The following is a 17,865-nucleotide window of genomic DNA, read 5'->3' as shown; positions in this document are numbered from 1 at the left end:
ATTCACACAGTGGTGATTGCTTTAAGAGTACATGGGGAGCACGGCTTCCTGTAAAATTTCATCACAAGATGGCACTGAAGGTGCCTGTGTTGCTCATAACTCATTCTGCAATTTAGTAATTATAGCGATTACAAAGTATGAAATATTTACTCTATCACTGTAGTCTGCTGCCACGTCAACATAAGCTGCGACAGTATATGATAGAGAGTATAGTCCACATCAGTGGTTCTCAACTTTTCCCACCTGTTTATAACTAGAAAGCATAACAATTGTTTCTTTTTCTTAGAATTGTTTCTTTTTCTTTAATTTCTCAAGCGCTGACATTGAAAACTTGAGAATTAGGGCCTGAATAATACTTTAAAAGACATGATTGTCCATTGTCCAAAGCATGGCCACTACGCTGAGGGTTTTTAACTTGTGTGGCACTATTTAAAAAAAAAAAAAAGAAATTGTGTGCAGAAAGTCATTTTCTTGCATTGTAAATCTATTGTGAGAAAATTTTTAGCATATAATCCGACCTGCAACATAACTGAATTTACACAGAGTTTGCAAATTCACAATCGTTCAATCACAGATTGTTCAATTTCAGAAACCAAACCAGACTCTGTGAACATGTAAGCCACTGGAAGCACATCCCATAAACCTTACTAAAGCCAGTGTTCTAACGATTTGTCCTACCCATCAAGCGTTCCTACCATACATGCGCACATCATTAATATAACATTCTGACTTAGTTGTTCTAACATTTTATTCTTTTTTTATTGTGCAGCTAATGTTCAGTTAATGTTATCACTGAACCTCTGATAAGGCGATATAGGTTGTTTAAATATCCTATCTGTAGTTTTAATGCTGGTGGCATTTTCTGAATAAAGTTATGCTATCAAAACATTCAACCTGTAGTTTTATCAAGAGTGCTAAATGTAAATATGGACTTATGCTGCCTTAAATATGCACATCAGGACATTTTGACAAGGCAGCAGAATTCCAGGCTTCAGTGCGAGTTAATGGAGATTCAAATACAGTCTGTTTTAGTGGAGCAAAGATTAATGCTTATTAGACAAAAAGCCTTTATAACATTATTTTGGGTACCGCCTGGACGCTGGGCTTCACTAGGAGGATATGAGACTACCAGGAATGCTTTTTGCACATGAAAATCATCTCAATATTTCTGGACTGTAGGCTTTCACAAATGTAATTTTTTGAATGTAACAATTGGTGGAGCTCTCAAAAGCATGGGATCTCGTAAAGTGCCTGTGTGACACTGGCTCAAACTAAAATAGTCTGCCGTTACGTGCTCAGCGATAGGAGCAGGAGAGTCCTTTGAAAACTAGCATTGTCATGCTGGTTCCATAAAACTCAAAAGGCTTTTACAGTCTTTTACAGTTGCCATCTGGAAAGCATTGTGAATAAACTGTAAATACAAACTCTGGGTTTGATCTTTTTCCTGTACTTGGTAAGTTTGAAGGAGTAGGAAACTGAGAATGTGAAAAAACAAGAAAGTCAGTGCTAGAATGATGAACAGAAGCATAGACCCCATAACATCAAGAATGAAAAATGAAGAATGAAGAATTATAATAAACGAATATCTAGAAATCTTGGTGTGTCACAAGTGGTAGTCAAATCTCATGTTCTACAGACATCACTTTTCCAAATATGTGTAGTTGTGAAAAGATGTTAACACATTCTCTACAGAGAACACACTTAAATGACCTTTTTCTGCTAATTTTTGATTTTTGTCCACAATTTCTGTTTATTTGCTGAGATTAATATGAAGTAAAAAACTATATATATATATATATATATATATATATATATATATATATATATGTATATATATATATATATATATATATATATATATATATATATATATATATGGTCTGGGTACATTGATTTACATTAATTATACATATATATTAGGGGTGGGAATCTCTAGGCACCTCACGATTCGATTCGATTACAATTCAGAGGGCTGCGATGCGATTATAAAATGATTATCGATGCATCTCGATGCATCTTTTTTTTTCTATACAGCATTTCTATTTTCTCACTGTGTGAGTTCAAGTTTCAAATTCAAGTTTCAAGTTTATTTGTTATTTGCACAACATGTCAGGACATTTATGCATTGAAATGCTTGTGGTGAGGCTCAGATAATCACTCTACAGAAAGAAAATAAGTAAAAATAAAAATACAAGAAAAACCAACTGAAATATATTAAATATACACAAAATATACATAGAATATACACAGAATATAGAGACAATATACATTTTAAAGTGACTAAGTAACTCAGTGTTATTGTTATTTAAAGTGACTTGGTACTTTTAAACCAAAGTATTTGTAATGATCAATAATGAATTTACTTCCAATATCTTTTTTAATAAAACAAATGGAAGTGATGTGGCAAGTGAACTAGAAGGCTCTCATTCCCTGCTCTTGTTTAGAGCACATGAAATGCTGCTGCTACTCATCTGCGATAAAATGCGCTGTTACGGTGAAATAAGATCCTGTGGTAATGGATGTCCACGCAGCACATGTTACAGCTATTCTACCCGTTTTCTTTAGTGATTTTATAACTTCAGTTTTGGTCTCGTTGTAGAGACGGGGGGAATCACTGTGTCAGTAAAATATCTTCAAGACGGGACGTATGCAACAGAAAAGCGAAACGAAAGCCCTGTTTCTCAACGACTGAGAATTGCCGTGCAGGTCACCTAGCAACGATGCGTTATTCGCATTTATACGCACCGCAGTTGGTTTCCTGGTACGTTAAATCTGCAATGAGAGACTGTCACACACTAAAAAGTTGCGAAGATGAAGTCGCTTCTCTTTCGAATTTTCCCGTTCCACCTTAAATGGTGTCACATTTACATTTGGCGCCTCATTCAGAATTTAAGGTGGAACGGGAAAATGAGAAGCGACTTCAGCCTCGTAAAACAGTCGAACACTAAGAGACATTTTACAATAAGCTGCTCTAGTTTTGAATAAAAGTTTCCTGAGGGAGAGGGGAGGAAAGCAGCTAAAGCTTAAAGCAGAGCAAAGTAAGTGCGCTCTCGTTTATATTGTTTAGCCTATACTAGGACATTATCACATACTGAGACATACTGGACATAAAATGTTTTTTTGGACAAAATGGCTTTTCTTAACATTTGTGTTGTGACTCCTGATCTAACCTGGCTTTAATGCAGAGGGAGCCGGTCGGATTTCTCACTCATCCAGCTGTGTTTTTGTTATGTGCCGCCACAGACTGTCCGGGCGCTGCACTTACCCACTTCCAGTTCCGCCTTTTGCGTTCCGTCAACATTACGTTATAAATTAAATATTTAGAAAATCGATTTTTGACATTTGTTAATCGATTCAGAATCGTTCACATCCGCATCGCGATGCATCTAAGAATCAATTATTTCCCGCACCCCTAATATGTGTATATATATATATATATATATATATATATATATATATATATATATATATAATTAATTTAAATCAATGTACCCAGACCTTTTAGTTTTGTGCCATTTCTTTTCTAAAATGTTTTACAAAAATGTTTAACTAGTATTTCATTTCATTTCATTTTATAACTACCATGAATAGTAGATCTTGTTTTTATTTGGTTTTCTGTTTAGTTTTCTTTGGTTTTAATAGTTTATTTGATGCATATTCTCTATATTTTTCTAAGTAATTTCAGACCTGGTTCTACTGAAATTTTGACAAAGTTTGGTACAGGGCAACTGCTGAGTTCAAAAATAAAAGTTGACAAAAATGAAGGTACAAGTTTTTTGGACAGTGATGATTTATTCTTGACACAAATGTTCTACACTGCTCATTATGTTAAATAAAAACTGAGACTTGTATTAAAAATAAACCTTACTTCATCTTAGCTTCTTTATGATTGGTTAAATTTAAAGTGACGATCCAGTCAATCAAGTTGGTGACACAAATACACATTCTGCATTTGACGCATTTTGCTGCTATTACTGTATTGCTTGTCTGCCATTATTAGATGTGGACCAACATAAAAATGTGCAGTGAACTGACTACAGTTCACCTGTAATCAAACTTAGACCAGTGATTTTCAGCAGTCCATCGTGCAGCTGTTTGGTGCACAACAGAGTGAGGAGTGGGTGGAGTGCTCACACCTGTCAGAACGAACTATACTAAAGAAAAAGTTCAAAACAAGCACAAACAGGGTAGGTGTGAAAGCACCCTTAAAAATAAAAGTTGCTGTCTTGGACATACAGTTCTAGAAACTAGAAAAACTTTTAATTGCCATGAAACCTTTATATTATACAGATAATCTTTAAGCTTCATTTAAAAGTCAAAATGGTTCTTTTATGGTTCTTTAGGCAGCCAAAAGTCGTTGGCAGAGGTATTCAAAACTTATGAAGGTCCAGTTCTTGCTTACAAAAGTCTGGATAAACAAACATAAGTGCACTGCAACAAGAGGTGAGGTGAGAGGTGAGAACTATTTCTGAAAGAAAAAAGTCACCAAAAAGAAAAAAACACAAAAAACACCAAAAAAGGTTCTTCTATTGTTGCAAGGTTGACATTACAACAATAGAAAACCCCCTTTTGGTGCCATTTTCATATACAACACATTCTCCATCAATCTGAAGAACCATTTCACCATGCAAAGAACCCTGAAATGATTCTTTAAAGAACTCACGGTTCTAAATAGAACCATTGCCTTTACTAAAAAACACTTTACGTGTCTAGGTCATTTACATAAATGCATCTGGTTGGATAAACAGCAACACAGGACTCCTACGGAAGCCTCGCTGGTTAATGTTCAGGTATGGAAATAAATACTGTGGTCTGCCAGTTGACGGTCCCTGTTCTATGGCATCACTCCAGATAATCCTCTTTGATGCCTTTTTAAAGAATGCAATACAATACTTTGCCTGACACATTTTCAACAAGGCTCCAAAGACAACACAGAGCTAGTGACTAAAGCTAGGGGCTAAATCTATTTGTTCTATCAGTCAGAGAGTTCCAAAGTCTCAAAGCTTTCCCCTGAGAGCAGCACATTTAAACAATCAATCCCCCCAGACTAGCCCACAGAGAAATGCCACTGTGTTTTTCCACTCAGTGACTCTGGAGTCGCAGGCAGCGCCTGCACTTGGGTGGATAATCTGTTGGACCAGGCCTACAGGGGCAGGGGCAGCCAGCAGCACAGCAGGGTCGGGCACCAGGCCTGGTCAGTTCCCCTGCTCTGGAGGTCAACGTCCAGTCGCTGCCAGAGGACAGAAGAAAGACTGACTCACTGTGACTGAATGGGTCTGGCCAAGTCAGAATGAGCTTGTGCTGCCGAGGCTATGGTCACTGCCTGTGCCTCCTCTGCTGAGAGACGTCTCATAATATGTGTGCCTCGTGAGAGGAATTTGAATTGAAAATGTAAAAAAGGCCGATACGAGCAGGAGTGCATGAGCATGTATACTTGTAGGGAAGCACTAATCATATTAATCAATGCCTATTGTTCTCAATCTTCTGAGGAGGCATCACAATAGAGCGAAATCCATCCTAAGAACCAATCACAAATCAGAACCGTTCATTGTGCTGATTATACAGTCATCATATGTAGAGGGGTTATTTGTTAGATTGCCTTGTATAAAGGGCCCTCTCCTAAATCAAGCATGTCGTTAGCAGGTTTCCTGTTTCTCTCTGAAGTCCTTCATGGCTCTCCTTAAAAGAACCAGGCTGGTTGAAGGACTGGCAAAGTAAAGGAGTGAGTTCTTGGCCTCGTCCCTGAGCGAAACTACTCCACTGAAAATGATAATTGTATCCTCCTTACCCAGAGAGAAGTGTTTATTTTCATGACCTTTATTAGGTATTCGAGTTTCAATCCAGCACACAGCCACCCAGTGGATTGCAGTAATTACTTTTGCAGATAGAGGTGAAAGAGAGTGCAGAAGCATCAGAAAAGGGACCCACACTGGTCAGGTCTCCATATTCCCCAGCATGGAGATTTGAATGTCACTGTAATCTCTGAAGGTTAGTCCTCGCCGTCTGATGTTTCTTTTTTGGAACAATCTTCCGTGCAATTTGTTTTCCCTCCGTTACTCATCACCAGACCCAATTCTCTCTACTTAGTGCTATGACTGTACCACCATGTATACAAGAAGACAGCCATCGCGGTGCACCGAGCTACAACTCAAGCAGCATTGCTGAGAGCCTCAACATGCCCAGAGGAGGACACTAATTACTTGACTTCATCATGCAGCTGTGCAGCTGCCGTGACTGAAATCAGTGCGTTTCTCCACAAAGAAGACAGAGTGCAGTTTCCTCTCCAATGAAAACCTGGCTAGATAGATTCCCAAATGATGCATGACAATGGATGGCACATTGCACAGCTCTGAAGCTTTCGCACTTTCGATTTTTTTCCTTTTTTATTTCTAATAACTGGTTTAAGTTATGACAGTTATAAGGAAAATTTTAACTTGGTAAACTTTGCATTCTGTGTAGGTTCTTTAAACTTTAAAATGGTTCTTCACACTTGCTCAAAAATGTTTCGTTCAAGCTTGGCTGCCAGAACAACAGGCTTGAGCTAGGCTCTGATGTTCTTTGCAGATGTGAGCTAGCAAAGTCAGCTATCTGAGCAGAACTCAGTGAACCCCTCTGAGTCAAAACATTGACAGTGTTCATTAAAAATTTAAAAATAATAAAGGAAGTGTTGGCCCCACCATCAGGTAATCGCAATATCGATCCCTGGTCATGCTACCGCCATTTGTATCTGAGTCTAAGAGTGTACAATTGGCCTCACTCTGTCTGGGTAGATAAGATGGCCAGTCAGATATCCATTTTGGTGACGTTTGTTTGTTTTGTTTTGTTTTTTGTTGCTGCTCCACCATTCTATAGGCATGGCACCACCCCTGTTTTAAACAGCCATGCACTGAAAGGTTCTTTAAGGAACCAAAAGTGGTTCTTTCTATAGCATCACTTCTAGAACCCTTTATTTTTAAGAATGTGAGCCTAGTATAAAGATGAGGCAAGCGTATGTAATGCAAAGTAGGTTGAACTGGAGCAGTGACAGGTCAGAAATAGCAACCTTAACAGTGCAACAGTGAAAAAGCATTCAAACTCCAGTATAAATAAAATACAAACAGCATAAATAAATTACCTCACATTTGAGACAATCTCTAATGTTTCTTTAACAAAAGGTAAACACAGTCCAAAACCTAATGTCATTCTATCCACTACTGAGAGTGAGCATGTTGCCAGGATTTTGAATGTTGTCTATTGAGGCCTGCTGGCAAAAGTTCAATTCAGTTTCCTCTTCAGCACTAGTGCAAGCTGTTTTCCAGCCTTGCCGCAGAGGAGTAGGCCTGCTGTTTCTCTGCTCAGTAACTACTGTCAGTATATGACACTGGCCAAACTTGTGCTAACTCAGAGCTAGGAAATAAATAAACAATATGTTTTGGTCATGTGAGCACAAACACCAAGTGGAAAACCTGTCTGGTGGAGTTTGTTGCAGACAGACAGAGTAACTACTATGGGACACCTACATTTCATGTGGGGCTCTAATAAAAATCTATATAGTGAAGTAAAGCTAGTAAACATTTAGAAGGGTACTACTCATAATACTGATCAACTGTAATCCAGTAATCCTTTGTATGCCTTCGAGTGCATTAAAGAAAAAACAAAACACATACTTAAAGATTTATTACTTGTGCCTATGTGGTGGCTTTCAACCTTTTAAATAATGTAACTGTAATGATGTAACTGGTGCAGTATACTGTATATTATTTTTGGCCAATTTTTGTATGTTATCTTCTGTCATAGACATTACAACAGACAGCTCGCAGAGTTACCTCTAACCATCCATCTCCTACTTTAAAGGACCCATATCATGTAAAACCCTTTTTTTAAAAAAAAATAAAAGCATGTAGTTTGTAAACATTGTTAAAGTTTTAAAACCAGTGCACAACGGGAAACTATGCTGTGAGATTGCTTGTTTTGAATTTCTTGTTTTTGTGATGTCACAAAAACCAACATGTTTACATATACACACAAACAGCCCACAGCAGGTTAGCTATAGCAGTTAAGTGTCTCACTCCCAACTGCTTTTTAAATGTGGCACAATGCAGGGGAGCCAATCAGAACAGACCTCATTTACACATATCAGTCTTAAAACAACAGTAACAAAAACAGCTGTTTAATTTTAAGGGATAAAGAGTGGTTGGAAAATGGTAATGTAAAACTGAATTATGGCTATTTTCAGTACTTAAACCAACTGATATAAGCAGTTAAATTCAGTTCACTTCAACATAGAGCAGTCTCTCTTTCCCATCTAGAAACTGTCAACAACTGAATTTACTGAACTGAAAAAGTCAGCACTATTAATACTGTAGCTTCAGTTCTAGATACAATTTGCACTATGACTTCTACCGAGCACATTTCAGCCATAGTAGGTGATGTTATGAACCACCAGATGAAGGCTGGAATGGTAGAATTGAGCCCCTCCTTATCATAACTCAAGGGTGATTTGATTTGTTAAGAGGCTGAAAATGGGAAGGCTGATTTGCACTGGTTTAGATTGTGCCTAGATGATGCTATCTCCTGGAAACACGATACGCATCATAAGTAATTGTTATGCTTATGATATTTTAAGTTTCAAAAACTTAATATGGAGCCTGCATACCCAACACAACAGCACAGAGACCCCAAATCTATACACCAAACCAGCCTTGGGGTAAAAAAAAAAAATACAGAAGTCTCTCTCTCTCTCTCTCTCAACCGAGTGCATGGAAGAATCCTGAGAGCGTAGCCCCTTATTCCCTCACGTCTCAAAGCATAAGTGTGTCTCATTGTCACATTTCTTTCTCTCTTTCCGCCTTTTATTTTTTCAGGAATGCTAGTACCATTTCAAAGCCTGACTGCCTTGAGAGAGCCTCTAGGCCCCCATCTCTCTTTCTCTCCCTCACTCTTGCTCTCTCTCTTCTTAAAGCCAAAACCCAATGTGAGCATCTCAGGGAAGCTGCCTCTGCGTCAGCTCCTCAACCCAAGTGAAAAAAAAAAACAAGAAGCTCCGGTGAATTCTACAGTGCAGTGTGCCAATGAGATCTTTTGATCAGGTGTCAGGTGATGACAGATGATCTGCATTAATCTCTCCCCCTCTCTACTCCCCCCGCCACTCTCTCTGCCTGCTGAGCACGGGGGATGCAAGCGTAGCTCATCAGTTCGCAAAGCAATGGCGGCACCAAAAGGGATTGCTTTGTTTCACTTCTTATTTTCTCTCCTGCTGGCTCCACACTGCTGCACTCCACGAGGAACCCCGCGTTACATCAGCAGAGGCAAATCAGACTCTGAATCAGGCTGAAAAACAGTGAAGGGAATGAGGTCAGATGGTCCTCATAACGTTGCACACATGGAAGGGTCTACAGTAGGTGGGGGGCCTTAAAAAGCCTCAAAAACCCAAACTACGACACACTGTCACCTTGTCTTCTAAATGCGGGCCTTAAAAAGCCAAACTACAAAACACTGTCACCATGTTTTCTGGTTGTGGGCCTTAAAAAGCATTAAAAACCCGAACTACAAAACACTGTCACCACGTTTTCTGATTACTGGCCGTAAAAAGCCTTTAAAAGCCAAACTACCAAATACTGATACTACGTCTTCTGGTTGCAGGCCTTAAAAAGCCTTAAAAAAACAAACTACAAAACAATGTCACCACGTTTTCTGATTACTGGCCTTAAAAAGTCTTAAAAACCCAAACTACAAAACTATGTCACCATGTTTTCTGATTACTGGCCTTAAAAAGCCTTAAAAACACAAACTACAAAACACTGTCACCACATTTTCTGATGTTCTGACTTTAGGTCTTCATAATTATTTTCAGCATAGAAAGCTGCAAAGCGAACCTGCTTATCAACTTCTGTTCCAGTTTTAATTGTGATAAGAAAGATATCCCGCTGTTTTGCAAATTAACTGAGAAATACGGAGCGCCTCAAACATGCTGTTGAGTTTTAGCCATTGTTTTTTTGGCCTTTGTTTCGTGTCACCTTTAAATGAGTAGCAAAGCTGTCAGGGAGATAGAGTGCACGGGCGTAATTGCAAACAGATAGTCAAACGTGTAGAATGAGACCGCTCTATTCAGGCTTTTTTCCTCTGAGTAATAATGTGTGTATGTTTGTTGCATTAAGCTCAAGTAATCGCTTCCATCAACGTTCCTGCAAGAAAAGCACAGCGACACTGACTAATCTAATTCGTCATTGACGGATTTCACAATAGTGTGACAATAGTTGTCATTCGAGGCACAAACACATACAAACACACGTACGCTTTCAAAGGTAACCTTGGCCAAACCCCTGGGACTCTAATGACGCACATCACTGTGGAGAGACGGAGCGAGTCTGCGCGTCCTCGCTTACTGCTTGAGGGAGGCGACACCTTTGCAGACACTAAGGTTAGGCATTTTAACCACTCTTACTATTGTAATATCAACAATTTTAAAGTCTTCAAATATCTCCATGGGAAAATATTTCATTATGTCTCAACAGTGCTCAGAGCTGCTAAAATGAGAGATGATTCATTCCGTACTGTTCAGCTGATTTGGTGATTTAAAATACTACTAATTAAGCTCCAAAACTCAGACTCGCACATAATACTTGCATGTTTGAAAGACTTTCACACATAGCTCCCCTTAGATTCTGCTTAACACATGACACATCACCTTGTTTCCCAACATTCTGTGCATTTCCAGCTTTAGTTCAATCTTACTATTAGCTGCAGCCATTGTGAAAGAAAAATGCATTTAAGTGTACTTCACAGAAGTGCATTTAAAATGAAATGAACATACTTTTAATGTTTACCCAGTAAACATACTTTAGTACATACTAAATGTATTGTTTTGCAACAACTTTTGACAACTTAAATTGTGATTAAGCTATGATTAAATATCTATGCATTTAGTTGTACTTTTGTGTTTTTTGAACAACTTAAGTTGCACTTTAAGTAGGTTTAAGTACATAATTTGACAACTATTGTTACACTTATTATATTAATATATTATAAATATACTGCTGGCTGTACTTCAGGGATACTTATTGAGTTATACTGCAACTAAAATGCACTTAAATGCATTTTAAATTATATGTCAATATTACTACATACATTCAAATATATTCAACAAATACGACATGCATTTAAGTGTACTTTTCTAAAACATAAATAAGTATACACTTAACATTAGGAATAATTAAGCACAACCTATATGTGCTTAAAATATATTTAACTAATGCTCTGTTCTAAATTGGAATAACATGTTGCAATGACGTTACTTGATGTTAAACTAACTGTAAAGAGAAATTCTACTACACAGGAAATATATTTCAATGGTGTACCAATACCCATATTTGATTGATAGCTAGTTTGAGTTATATTGCAAGTAAACTGCATGCTTTAAAAGTCATTGTTTTTAAATATACTTCTAAATAATGCACTTAAGTTGATGACAGTTAGTTATATTTTTGTGTGCTTCAGTATCCTAAAGCGTCAAAAAACAAAAAACAGAATAGTATATTTTAAGAGTATTTCCATACATACATCATCTAAACCGCTTATCCTTCTGGGTTGCGGTGGGGTGCTGGAGCCTATCCCAGCTGTCATTGGGCGGAAGGCAGGATACACCCTGGACAGGTCACCAGTCCATCGCAGGGCAGACAGACAGACATACACATTCACACACACTCACACCTAGGGGCAATTTTTGCATGTCCAATCAGCCTGACTGCATGTTTTGGACTGTGGGAGGAAACCCACGCAGACACGGGGAGAACATGCAAACTCCACACAGAAATGACCCTGGTCACCCGGCCGGGAATTGAACCCAGGCCATTCTTGCTGTGAGGCGACAGCGCTACCCACTGCGCCAGCGTGCCGCCCGAGCATTTCCATTAAATACAAAAAGTGAAAAAACATTTATTCTCCATACTTCAAGTACACTACTGGTGCATTTGAACATGCTTCTTTTTGGAAAGGAAGTAAATGCCTAATAATATCTGTCAAGTTCGACACAACTCAAGTAAAGAGGCTTTTATTATAGAAAACTTAACCTAAGAACTTGAACTACTTGAACTTGTATAACAACTAAGCCAACCAGCTAGTATAACAGCTAATCCAGCAGAAGCTTTAGTAGGTAAAAGGAATTAAAGGAGTGTGATCTGTAACATACTAAAAATTAAAGTTAGAATAGCCGACAATGAGAAATTGGCTAAACTGGATATTGTATTATCTAAACTTGCTATCCACACTACATGCTAACCAACTATTTTGCCTCTTTCCTTTATATACTTTTACAGCATGTGGAACTTCATTCTTTTAGAAGGCTTCTCTATAATAAAAGGCCTATTATTTGAAGCCGTTTCAAACCTGATGCCACTGCTAGCTCTCAGTGGGTGAGTTGCAAGAGATTTAAGGGCGAGTCCAAGTCGCAAGTCAGGTCAACATGTGACTCAAGTGCGACATAAGTAAGTCTCATCTCTGTTCAAATGGCCATCCTGTAAGTAACACTATGGTGAGTTCAGACATATTTGACTAACTATGCCCATTCACAGCAGACACAAACCTAGCTTTCACACTGCCCCCATCGAGCCTGTGAGCCGTCACTTTAGCAGAAGCATGCCTCTGCCCTCTCTGTCCCCTGCCTCTAATGCCCAGGTGTGAGGGCTGTCGAGAGAAGAGCCACCTGGGCAGGGCCCATCACATTGAATAAGAGCAGCACTCCTGCCTGGACAAGCCAAAGTGGCCCACAGCTCTGGCATTATGCTGATTTCGCCGCACCCTCCCAGCCGCGGCTAACAGCTGCTGATGAACGAGGAGTGACGGCTTGCGATGGTGCTTCTCCATTAGAAAAACATAACCAGCTGTTATTTCTAAAGGGGACGGCAGGGCTTATTACTGTGATTTCCAGCGGGAGCGGCTCCCTGTTCTGCTGATTATTTTGCGTGGCAGCGCTGCTGCAGGGGAGGTGCGAGTTCTTGTGTCTCTGACAGATAACTGCATTTTCCTTTCATCAAGGTCTGAGCGGGAAGGACAAAATATTTATTCTTCATGTTGACTGAAAATCGTTATTGCGGGCGAAATATGAAAGAGGCCTGTGTGTATTTTCACGCCGCCAGGAGTGAATGCATTGCCACGGCTCATGCTCGCTGGTGAATCCTTCACGAGATTTTGCGAGGCACTGTTTGTGTTCTCTAGAGTAAATGGTTGTATTGCGCTGTAAGATCTGCAATATCACTCTCCTTAGAGGGATCAGGACTGTGACAAAAAGAGGAATCGATTTTATACTATAAACACTATATATCTTACACAATAACATAGAATAATTTTTATTATAGTGGAGCTGTTGAGCTGTTACCATTGAGGGAAAGGGGCAGGGGAGGCAGGGCTACCATGCCATTGTGAGCTGGGGTTGAGCGCTTTGATCAAGAGGACAATAGCACTGACGAGGGAAATACAACACAAACCCTGCCAGGCTCTGTCCACAAGTCAGTATCACATGAAACCCCACACAGGATTTGATTCAGCAGTTCTCACTGTGGAATCCGTCTCCATATACAGTGAGATCCATAAATATTTGAGTTGATAAAGTTACTGAAATCTTTACTGTCTACCACAGCATACTGGAGTTGAAATTAAATAATTAACATGAGCTCAAAGTGCTTGCTTTCAGCTTTAATTTGAGGGTATTTATCCAAATTGAGGGGAGGAATCACAACAATTTTCATTTTGGACAGATGAGATGAAGATCAATTTGTACCAGAATGATGAGAAGAGAAGAGTATGGAGAAACGAGGAAACCGCTCATGATTCAATACCACCTCATCTGTGAAGCATGGTGAAGGTAGTGTTATGGAATGGGTACATATGGCTGTCAATGTAACTGGTTCAGCTGTATGCATCGATGATGTGACTGCTGACAAAAACAGCAACATGCTTCACTGGATAGTGCTTCACTTCACAGATGGACAGTGATATGAAGCATACTGCAAAAGCAACCCAAGACTTTTTTAAGGCAAGCAAGTGGAATATTCTGCAAACACCTGACCTCAATCTAATCAAGCATGCATTTCACTTCTTGCAGGCAAAACTAAAGGTGAAATGCCCCAAGAAAAAGAAGGAACTGAAGACAGCTCAACAAAGGCCTGGCAGAGCATCACTAGGGAACTAGCCCAGTGTCTGGTGATGTCTATGGGCTCCAGACTTCAGACAGTCATTGACTTTGCAAGCAAGTATTAAAAATGACAATTTATGATTATGCTAGACTGTCCAACAACTTTTGAGCTCCGAAAATGAAGGACTATGAATACAAACAAATGGCTGTAATTCCTACGCCATTCAACCAATTAGGAAGTAAAAACCCTCAAATTAAAGCATGCACTTTCAGCTCAAATTCATATTCAAAAAAGTAGTAGCTTTTGCATTACAGATAGAGCCATTAAAGTATCACAATATCAGGTTCAGCTCAGCTTTTTAAATATTTGCTAGATTAACTTGAGTGGAATTTTATTCAAGCCAGCATGTAAAGCATTTCGCCGGCCATCTTGACAGATTCTCTTTACACTCTTCAGAATCTGACCAAATGGGCTGCAGGTCAAATATTATTTTATGGACTTTATCTACTGTATTCATTTTCTGTTTTTATACATACTTAAGTCGAAACTTATCAACAGTAACTGGTGCTCAGCAGAATAATATAGTTATTGTGAAATACCAACATGGTTAGAACGCTTCTCAACCAATCAGACCATGCCGTCAGAACTACTGTATAAAAGAAAATTAACTTTTACAATCTGCTGTGGACAGCCCTAGTAAGGGACAACCATCACTGACAACATATTCCATCTGCCAGTCAGTTCTGCGTGAACGCGCCTGTGGTGTTTCTAACAATATACATTTTCACGAAGTTGACGAGAGCTGGGTTGCTTCACAAACAGCAGGAGCGCCGGCGACAAACGTCGGTTCCACTCACTCTCACAAAGTCGAGGCGGATCATTCAGACGGGCACACATCTGCCTCAATACTCCCAGCTCATGTAAAAATTTTACCCCCGCTTCCTGAGCTCCGTCTGATTGGGGAATCGGAGCACATGGCTGTGCGTGATAGCGTCCTGCGCTAGGAACAGCTGTTTGGATGAATCTTTAATGCTCGCTCACATCAGTGTTTTCCCTCTGCCACTGTACAGCTGTACCTCCACTCTGCGCATCATCCATCAGGCCTGCCCTCTTCCCTATTCATTAGAGCATGTGTGACCACCACCAGGCCACTGACGGCTACAATGTCATTACAGGGGAGATGATGGAGCAAAAGAGAATGGTCATTTGAAGTCGGTGCATTGGACCATGTGATTAACATCAATCATTTATTCTGCAATTAAAGCTGCTGAAGTCATAAAGTCTGACCTTCTGCCTATGAATGGTGCGCTGCCCAGCAGTCCTTGAGCATGAAAGGGGGATGCCAGATGACAGGCATTGGCTAGTTGGTGGCATTATAAAAATAATTGCTATATTTTTATAGCCAAGTAGAGCAGAATGACAATACATAGCTGAAAAATATATGTTCCTGGGTTTATATGTATACTTGAACAAAGTGAAAAGCAAAATTGGTTGAAAATGTTTAGAAAAGAATAATTTCTTTTTTTTTATTAATATCATTCACTCCTTAGTCTGTGCGTTCCATAAATAAAAAAGTAAGTTGCAAAAATTGCCCATTTAGAAATCCCTGTTTCTGTGATGTCACAGAAACCAATACATTTACATACTATCACCATCAGAACAAAATTTTGCATCTACATTTTTGCACTTTTCATTTTTTGGCATCATTTAAAAACACTACATGCCCTTTAAATTGAATTAAAATTCCATGACAAATGGATCAACAGAACTGGCCCAAAATAACTTTACATAAAATCACTTTACATTGACTTCCATTAAAAGTTACGAATGGTTTTCCTCATCCTGTATAGTTACCATTTTGGACATGCAAAGTTTTTGTCAGACAGCGACAATTTATCCTCCACCTGTTCAGCCTACAGAAGTTTAGCTCCACCCATTCACACTGAAGTTCTAAGCAGTGTTTCAGCCAATCAGAACAGAGGTCAAACACACTCAGTCTTAAAAGCACAGTAACAAAAACAGCCTGTGTAATTCTAAGGGATAAAGAGAGGTTAGAACGTGGTCATGTAAAAACAAACACCACACCAACATCATAGCTGGACCTCATGTGAAAAAATAAAATACAAATAACTACAGGATATGGCCCCTTTAATACATGAATTTTTGCATTGGTATTACCCACCTCTGTTGAAGGTATGAATACAATAGAAGAGCAAAAATAAGAGATTATTTTAAAAAATGTGCAAATGGCAAGGATGCTGAATTTACAGCAAAGAGCATTTTAAGTGTAAAAGCAAACTGTGAGTATGCATCACAACATCATTTTTGAACAGAAAAAAACAGCATTAACAGGATTATTTGCTCCCTCCCAATCCCCTTGAAAATACAGACTATATCAACAGAGGTGTGATTAAGGTCTTACTGAGTCTACTGAACAGCTTGCTGCTCCTTCCAACCAGTGTGCATTTAGATAAAGCACCCTGTTTTGGAGTAATCCAGTGTTTTTAGAGCAGGAGATGCTAAATCTTAAACCTCTACTTATAGAGGAGTTTCAAAAAGCCATGGACAGGCATGCCTCTGCATACCTTTCGTTTTTTTTCCTTCTCTTTTTGCATATTTTTGGGTCAAACATGTGGCCGTACTATAGGGTTCAAAAAGCATCTGAGACTTTCTACAGGGTTCAATAAGTATCTGAGATTTTGTACACAGCATAGCCTCTATGCTACCTTTTAGCACAACTGCAGCTCCACATTTAAAGCTGACTCACTCAAATAACAGACGGAAGTCATTATGACTTATAAGAAAGCAAGAAAATAGGCAGGTTCAGAATCTCAGTAGGGTTCTGCATGGAGAAAAGCTCATCATGGTTTATATTTGTATATTTACATTATATTTATATTCACCTTCTGTTTTTCATCACATCTATAAGGGTGAGTAATATGGCAAACAATCATCACAGTACTTAAGGACATTTTTCCAATACACAATATGTATCACAATTAGGGCTGTCACAATCATGAATTTTGCAGATTAATTGTCACATCAATAATTGTGATTAATGACTAAATTGTCCTCTTTTCATTATGTGCATTTATTAAAGTACAAGACAAAAGAGGCCAAATTGGCTTATTAGCCATCTTGCTTCCTAGCTATGTTTACTAGATGGCTAACACTGGTAGTGCTGTCAAGTTGGTACACTACACTGTTGAGTGTGCACACATCTCACATACAGAGAATCATGTGTAGTCATGCAAAGCTTATATTTAAAAAAAACCTCTCATTTTGATAGCATGTATGCTAAAAACATTAGAATTAGCTACACAGCTAACAAATAAACCAACATTACATGCATTAAACATATAAGAACTACACCCAAGATGTGTCTCAGTGAATGCATTTACACATTTATTTGTCTCAACCCACTAATATATTACTATTATTAATAATATTTTTGTTAAGTCTAACATGGAAAATGATAGTAGTCAGCTTAAATAATTGTGATGATCTCAAATTATTGTGATAATCTCAAACATATGCGATTAGGTGTAATAACTGTAACAGGCCTAATTATGTTTTTCTTACGTTTATGAGGAACAATGCCACATTTTATAATAGTTATGAAAAACGAATGATACGCATAATGTGTTTTATCAATATTTCTGAAAAGGAACTTTTTAAGAAGGAAAAATGAAAAAAAACTAATAAAATAAGATTATTACAATCAGCTACTTATTACTATGCAGTTTATACTGTTACT

General features: G+C 38.6%; 1 protein-coding gene across 1 annotated transcript in view; it reads right to left on the bottom strand.

Moving 5' to 3' along the window:
• mgat4c (mgat4 family member C) overlaps positions 1-17,865 on the bottom strand; it is a 162,735-nt gene that overhangs the window by 68,899 nt on the left and 75,971 nt on the right.

Source organism: Colossoma macropomum, unplaced genomic scaffold (assembly GCF_904425465.1).
Source record: "Colossoma macropomum unplaced genomic scaffold, Colossoma_macropomum, whole genome shotgun sequence".
Lineage (NCBI taxonomy): Eukaryota > Metazoa > Chordata > Actinopteri > Characiformes > Serrasalmidae > Colossoma > Colossoma macropomum.
The sequence above is the reverse complement of the archived record's forward strand: the minus strand, read 5'-3'. Positions and strand labels throughout refer to the sequence as shown.